At 40.3% G+C, this 7,574-nt stretch overlaps 1 protein-coding gene across 1 annotated transcript in view; it reads right to left on the bottom strand.

Annotated features, from left to right (window-relative positions):
* The window catches only part of OFCC1 (orofacial cleft 1 candidate 1), a 112,672-nt gene that overhangs the window by 80,287 nt on the left and 24,811 nt on the right, over window positions 1-7,574 (bottom strand). The window lies entirely within an intron of this gene.

Below are 7,574 nucleotides of genomic sequence, written 5' to 3'. Positions count from 1 at the left end.
AATCTCATAGGAAAAAAAGAGAGAGATCAACAAGGCATAAGCCCATTTTAAGTCAAGGCAAAATATGGCACAAGATGTAAGGAGAGAGACAGATGTGTTTGTGGGCAGAAGGCGTTAACTTGTAACCCTAGAGAAATCAGTCATTCCAGGTCACCCTACGGTAATCGCAAAGGATGCATGGAGTTTGTACTGGCATTACTATACTTAATCTGAAGACAATTAAGTACTTTGTGTCTCTAAGCATTCCGATTCCTTGTATCCCATGGATTTTAGCATCATTTAAACATGCAAGTGATAGATATACCAATAAAAATGTCTGAAATATCTTATTAATAACTTGCTTTGCCATGGGAAAAAAAACTACCTATGTAATATAGCTTTAGGGTTTGACCCTTTGTTTGTTAAAATCAATGGCAAAACTACCATGATCAGTCTCAAAGTGAACAGCAATTGTTTTTCCATTTTCAGTTTTTTTCTTCATATTCATGTAAAAATATGCATTCAGATTATGTGGCAGAGACTGAAAACAAAAACAAAATCCTTCAAAAATTGAATACAACCTTTAAGATTCCATCTAACGTTTATTTGCTCTTCTAGACCAGAAGTGTTTATTGTTTTCTGGTGGCCCTGATACCAGATAGCATCTTATTCAGGGCAGCATATACATACATACTTTAAGTATTTGTGTAAGTTCCATTGAAATCAATTGAACTTCAATGCATGCTTAAAATTATGCATGTTGTTATCAACAGGGATTTAGACACAAACTAAAAAGCGCACCTGAACAGGGCCCTGTCATTGCAGTTGGTAATAAATACAAGGAAGGCAGAACTGGGTCCATCATAAGCATGTATTCTGACTTTTCAGTGGATTAGTAGTAGGAAATGTATCAGTTATTTACATGTGCTCAAGAATTTTAATTCTAAACACTTTTATTTGCATATCCTGAGGGATGCATGTTTTACTTTTTTTGTGATTTAAAAAGGAGAAACTACAGCATTTTTGTTTGTTTTAAATAAAAATGTTTCTGTATGAAAACTTTAACACAAAGGTTCCTTAAGTACAGATTAAACTAAATAAACATGAAATGCTCAAACAGGAGTGCACCAGTTTAGATAAAGGTGGAGTACCTAACTATCTATGGCACACAGTGGCAGAATGGTTCCAAGCCACTTGATATGGGTTCAGAGGTTAGAGTTTGAACTCTGGTTTGCACTCACATGAAAGGCCTCTCCATACACCCAACCAAGCTGTAAATGGGTATCTGATCACTTGGGCCTGGTGGCCCAAACAAAGATGGCCATATATGCTGCTGGTCACATCACTCCCTTATATGCCATTGGCTACAGAAACCAGTGCACCTTATCCATGCCAGCCTGATGAGCCACTAAACTTGGAAAGACCTTAGACTTTGACCTCGCTAAATGACTGACCCCACCTAGTCAGCCTGCTGATTCCTCGCCCAGCTGCTGCATGGTCCCTCCCAATAGCTCCTCAGGCATCACCTCACCCACTGGCTACTTCCACCTTGCTGAGGTGTCCTGTATAGATGAGACATCCTAACCCGCATCTACACCAGACAGTTTCCACCCCAGTGCCCAAGTAGAGTGTTTTCTACCACCTTCTGGCTGCAGCCCTATACCTCTTCTCTTAATCAGAGAATAAGCTCTCCCTGCAATTTAACCAATGCCTGATGAAGTGAATGGGAGTCTTTCCGTTGCTGTCAATGAACAATAAATGGAGGTTGAATTTTCATTTTCTGTACGCAGCAAGGAATAAATGAAGGAGTCTTCATTTTCTTTGTTTCGGCACAGGATCAAACTCTTGCCTCTGCTCAGTCACTAGCAGCACTGAGAATCTGCTGACTTTTGTCACCTTTACAGGATATCAGTGCTCCCTTCTGGCTGCTAACGGTCATTTTTTAGTTCTGTGGTGATTCAAGGAAATTCTTATGTTCCTTCTGCTGCTGTCATCCTGGAAGCCCCTATATCATCGTCTCCTGGTTTTATCTTTGAGTTTGTACTGAAATTCCTTATTGCCATTGCTCCCCATAATGCATAAAAGGCAGGCATGCAGAGATCACACAATATATCTAAGGTAACATATCAAGCCCTCATCAGACACAAAAAATAACCCAGAAACCATGAGTCTCAGAGCCATTATCAGTGCACTATGCAAAGACAGTAGCCGGTTCATTTTATCAATTGATTCCCTTTTGCTTTCCTTCCACAGGGCTCAATAATCCACTTATGACCTAATTCTTTTCTTTTTGAATTCATGGATAAACACCCATTGAGTACAGTGCCAGAGCATCAGCATCCATAGTGCTCTATCTGCATCATTTTCACCTTGCAATCCTTCATTTCCTATTTAAAATATGTCTGTGTGTATGCTGCATGCAATGAAGCAGTTAGAGGAGACCAAATGAACAAGAATTCAGCCCATAGAGAAGAAAGGCCCCCTTATAAGCAGAATCTTAAAAAGCTGCCATTAAAAATGTGGTTGTCTTAAAAATAAGGAGGAATAAATAGTGCAACCTCAAATGAGTTACTCATTGACACAGGGGCTGACCAAAATGCCAAGTTTGGATCTTGCACATCTTCTCAAAACTGACATGAAAATTTTACAAATCAGTGGAGAAATCCGGATCCACACCTTCATTTATGCAAAGTCTAACAGTGTTCATCTTACAGCTTTGGTATAGGTCCACTACTACTCTTATGGAAATAATCTTGGTTGCTTCTCCAAATGAGCAGCAAAGTTGGATGCATCACAAGAATGGGCTCAGCCCCCTGCACCAGGCTGAAAGGGGACATTATCACGAGTGGCCTAATGAAAAGGTAGTAGGTTCAGCTAGTGCTCCTCTTCATTTTGCTCCACAAACATGACAGAGCCAGCTCATGCTCAATAAAGCAGCTCAGTACATATGACCTAGGATTAAAGAGTTTGTGAGATTTCCCTGTATTATCTTAAATTTGTATTAATGCAGGTAGCCCGGGCAGGTACTCCGGACGGCTGCAGCGGTAGGGATGAGCACGTACAGACAGAAACAAGCAGCCAGAGCCTGTAGGCAGCCAGGAACTCAGCCTGGCCCAGCCGTGTGCAAAGCATTTATACCAAAGTGCTCATAAAAATCAGTATCTTGCCTTCTTAGTTAACAAGCAGAGCTGGCTAGAGAACAACAGTCTTGTTTCACAATAACTCTCAAGGTTTTGAAATTTACTTTTGTTCCGCATCAAAATGAAAACCAAACCATTAGAACATTTGGGTTGCAACTAAACATCTGGTTTGGGATCAAAAGTCCAAAGGGGCTCACTATTGGATCAATAGTCCAAAAGTCTATCTGGGCCTCACCCTCTTTCTCCAGAAGTGGTCACTTCCAAAGAAATCTGGAACCAAAGGTTTCCTCAGAAACCTTACTAAAATTGTTACATTCTGACAGAACAGCAGTGTTTGGTGAAAAAAAAGAAGATTGAAAACTCAAGTTATGAGGAAGCCATGTTATGTTAATGGGGAGAAATGACTGAATTCTTCATTCCTTCACTTCTCTTCATTAGAAGTCTTGGCTTTTTCACATATTAAGAGGCGGGGGAATGGTGGAAGCTCTACACTACAATACTGGCAGAAACCAGGAAGGGAATGATAATTCAACCTACTTATGACTCCTTTTGGATCTCTCTAATCCCAGGTAATGTGTATCAGGGTGGAGGGGAATCTAGCCACTTAAGTTCAGCAAAAATGACCACTGAAGCAACAGTGGGAGCCTCTTCTCCTCTAATTCCTGGCTTATTCTGCTATCATATTGAGATCATATTCTCAAGACTCATTTCAGATCTCATTTTACTTTTTACTGCATATCTTAAGTAAGAGTTTCACTTCAACCACACTTGTCTGAGATTACTCACGCGCTTCAAGCTTACCATATACTTAAGAGCTTGACTGGTCTAGAGGCAAAGCGTCTAGCTCTTTTCTATGGAGAGGCCCTTCAATGTGCAAAGATGTGTTATAAATAGAAGTTAGTATTGGCTTGCTTCAGACCATGAGTTTCATAATTCATTGGTTCATCGACTCTAAGGGGCCTCGGAAGATCATTGGGTCCAGCCCCCTACACCAGGCAGAAAAGACAGGTGGGGTCAGGTGACCCCAGCAAGATGACTATCCAGTCTCCTCTTGAAGATTTCCAGGGTAGGCGATTGCACCACTTCTAGAGGGAGCTTATTCCATAGTCTGGACATCTTACAAGTTGTTAGGGGCTGGAAGGGACTTTACAGATCATCGGGTCCAGCCCCCCTGCACATGAGTGGGAAAGACTGCTGGGATCAAATGATCCCAGCAAGATGGACGTCAAGATGTTTTTTGAACTGTACCATCCCCTCTGATGATTCCTAAGGCTGGCTTTTGAGACCTCTGAAGCCTAGAGTTCCTTCATCCGCGAGGGAAAGTCTTGAAAATTTGCAACTTGGGAGGGTGCTTTCTAAGCTGCCACAAGCTCTTTCTCAGCAAACCTACCTTATCTGGCTTCTCTTCTGAGCATGTTTTTACTTGGGCTTTTTCACAAAGTAAAAATGCTTTTTCAGGGGAGGAAGTTACATCTGAGTATTTAAAAACATAGAGTACAGAAGTACTGCTGGACCTGGGCAATAGTCCTGATGCTTGCAGCTGCGAAATACCAGTAGACCGTACACCAGTAGACCTCCCACTATTCTACTGTATTAGAAATTTTACCTTTCCATAGGCCAAGAGTGACCAACCCGAGGCGCGGGTGCTGCAAGTGGCACAGGTGGCCTCTGTAAGTGGCACACGAGGCAGCACAACGGCATATAGGGCAGGAACAGAAAGCAATGCAGTAAACTGGGCCAGAGTGCAGGGAAGGAAACAGAAAGCAGATCAGGCAGAGAGCCTAGGGTCAGGAACAGAAAGCAGAGTGGCAGATCACCAGAGGAAGGGGACTGGAGTGGAGTGACACCTGGGAAGCATTTAGGACTTATTTGTGGCACATCTCCCAAAAAGGTGGGCCTCTGCTGCTGTAGGCCATGTGTTACTGCAGCCACCCTTACTCCTTTTCAATCCCCAGCCACTCATAATCTGTTATTTTTGTTATATCTGCTTCTGAATCCAGGTATTCCCAAATAATTTGGTCTTTTTCCAACAGTATGAAAGTATCAGCCTCTTCAACAATCCCTAAAATACACAAATTCACTAGAGAGATTTAAATAAGTGAACATCTTTGCATCCTTTACACTATAGTAAAATTAGAAATATTAACCATGAACAAAAGTGTTTAATAAATTCAGCAGATGAAGAATATCCACTGAGAATGTACCTGGTAAACAACTTTGGACATCTGAAATCTGAAAACGTGGCCTTACATATTTCTAGTGGAGAACATCTCCAACTTCTTCTCACAAGCTGAGTCAGAATTTCTGTCATAAAACTTTATTTTCAGGAAATACATTTCTATTACTGTCTGAGCCATCCACGGAGTTTAGAACTTCTGTGAGAACTTCTTTTTCTTGTCTCTGTTTTCAGCTATTGTTTTCAGCTATTATGAAAACACACGTGCAAAGAAAATGATTCTACAAAATTACACAAATATACTCCAGCACTTGAATCTGAAACTCTGATTACTAGAGCAACATTTTTCTATGCATTTCATTACAACATGAAGCTGTGCTTCTTAGTACAAGACCTGTGTTATAAAAAGGTTGCTACTGCTATAGTTTAACTATAGGTTAAAATTGTATACTTTTTTTTCATCTCTTTGCTGCTAGAATTTAACAAGTATATCAGTGTGTACTGCGAGATGTAAAAAAGGCATCTTCAGAAATAATATATCCCACATATCTTCCACTGCAGATATTGATACCGTTGTTAATAGATCAGTGGAGTCTGACTGAAAGCAATGAGACAGAAATCGTACCATATGAGCAATCCCGGAAGGAATACCTCTAGTGTTTCAAAACATACTTCACTTGCCTCTGGCATAAGTTTCTGGATTAGTGTCATATATGTGTCAACATGAAACAACATAGGCTGTTTGTTTATACATTCTCATTACTCCCCTTTATTTTACTCTATATTCCAGCTGACATTGACTGTATATATCAATATATTCCTCATAGTAAGTGCATTTCTTTGTCACATATCTGTGAATAAGACACAACAGCTTAATAAAAAACAAAGGGAAACTGAGGTAGTCAAGTATATAATATGGAATAAATAAGATTACTTATGGCAATTTTCATATGTTATTTATCAGAAGCAGAAACAGTATTTGAGAATTCCATACAAACCAACCACTTAGCGAGTTTCACTTGGTCTGAAGATATATAGCTGAAGTAGTTTATAATTTTACCTTTAGTTTTCACTTCATAGGCACCTAAAAGTATAGTTGTTCAGGATGTACACTGAATTATCTGAATATCTTCAATTGGTGACACCTATTTCCTAGTTTTATATACTCCAGTCTCAATACATGACAAATGAAATGTCTCATTCTTGGGTTTGAATCTCTGAATCAAAACTCCCTTTGAAATAAATGCTAAATATTGGTCATGTATCCCAGTGCAGAATGGATGTGAGGTAGTCTTCAGATAAAGAATAAATGAATAATGACTTCCAAGGTCAATGCGAAACTCAGACCAAAAGAAATATATTTTGATAAAAGGCCATAACTGTAACAAGTCTATTAAAATGAGATTCCATATTTTTCCCTTCTCCATAACTTCATTGTCATCTGCTCCATATATGAAGATGACATAGTTAACTGCCTGCCTGTAAACTCAGGTAAGGGGCAGGTGTGGAGTAAACACAACATTAAAAAACTAGGTCCCATCATAAAAATATGCAGTGAGGACGACTTGAGAGTACACGACACAAGAACTGTGGCACCAAGCTGATCGTGCAATGGGCCGTTCCCCTGGGCTTGTCTCTCTCAACTCATCTCTCTAGAGCACAAGGTGTATGTGCACTTTGAATCATTCTGTATAGTGATACACTTTGCTCCCATCTCTACAGCTTTTCACCTCTGCAATCCCTTGAGGAAGATGCAGCACTTCCTTCTCCTCACAGACTTTGGAGCAACTTACACTATGAAGAACATGGAAGAAGAAATCCCTAGACTCATAGGTGATGCGTGGGGGTGGGCCATAGGGGGCATGTGCCCCCCCCCCCCCCCCCCCCCCCGAGATTGGCTGCTGCCGAAGCTGCTTCTGTGGGTGGTTGCCACCCGCACTATTACAGATTACAGTTAAAAAAAGAGTCCATGGATTTTTCTAAATATAAAGCATGTTATTTACTCATTTATGATACTGAAACGTACAGGACAATTTTGTTTTCATAAGATATAGAGAATATTATTAACCTCTCCCCCATGTCTAATGTGGGTGATGATATAATTATTCACTATTTTGAAAAATATATTGCATGACAAATGCAGTAGGAGGGCTGAAAAGTAAACAGTCTAGCCAGCTGTGTAATTATACAGGCCCCAATCCTAAAAACTTTTAGGTGCTTCTTTTTACTTGCATGAGTAGCTCCATTGAATTTGGCTAGACTACCCATACGTGTGAGTG

Source organism: Alligator sinensis, unplaced genomic scaffold (assembly GCF_000455745.1).
Source record: "Alligator sinensis unplaced genomic scaffold, ASM45574v1 scaffold361_1, whole genome shotgun sequence".
In the NCBI taxonomy this organism is placed as follows: domain Eukaryota; kingdom Metazoa; phylum Chordata; order Crocodylia; family Alligatoridae; genus Alligator; species Alligator sinensis.
Note: the sequence above shows the minus strand (reverse complement) of the source record. Positions and strands in the feature narration are given on the sequence as shown.